The sequence below is a fragment of the Phalaenopsis equestris genome, unplaced genomic scaffold (genome assembly GCF_001263595.1).
Source record: "Phalaenopsis equestris unplaced genomic scaffold, ASM126359v1 Scaffold000002, whole genome shotgun sequence".
Classification (NCBI taxonomy): domain Eukaryota; kingdom Viridiplantae; phylum Streptophyta; class Magnoliopsida; order Asparagales; family Orchidaceae; genus Phalaenopsis; species Phalaenopsis equestris.
This window is the reverse complement of record NW_018164444.1, coordinates 23,412,112-23,412,830: the sequence shown is the minus strand read 5'-3', so window position 1 is coordinate 23,412,830 and position 719 is coordinate 23,412,112.

Below are 719 nucleotides of genomic sequence, written 5' to 3'. Positions count from 1 at the left end.
GGGAGGCGGGGTGGACGACGGGACAACAGTGGGGAGGGCTATCCGGGGGTTGCTGCAGTGAGGGGTATGGCTGGAATGGGGTTTCAGAGGAGTTGAATGGGATAAATACTCTCAAGGGATCGAGCTACAGCCAGAACACCACTCTAACCCTTGGAGAAGGTTACCACTTCGGACGAGATACCGCTGGAGCACCACTCGTCAGATACAACCTTAGAAGGAAAAACAGTCGTTGACGACAAGCTAGACAAAATCTGAAATGAGGAAGATAAAAAACTGAAGCCTAAGATAACAAACAACATATTTATAATAAGTATTCTTAGTTAAAATAGGAAGGAATTATAATAGAGGGAAATAGAATTAGGAAAGGAATAGAAAAGGCAAGGGATCAAAAAGAGGTTCCGCGGTATTGTAGCAGCTACAATATTACACCCAAGTTCCCGTGTCATTAGGGTTTGCTGAACTTGATTTAGGCTTGGTTGGATGTGGGTTGACTTGTGCTTGGTTGGATTAAGTGAGGTTGGCAGTAGGACATGAAAATTGCGGCTTTTGTATGAAAATAGAAGGGTTTATTGGGGTGACATATCTTAGTGCCTACTGTAGTGGAGATGGTTATTTTTGATAATTATGCGGGTTAAAGTAAACTTAGTCGAGAGGATGCAATACACAAAAAAAGTATGTTGATTCATTGTTTAACATTTGAATTAAATACTTTGCCTCTG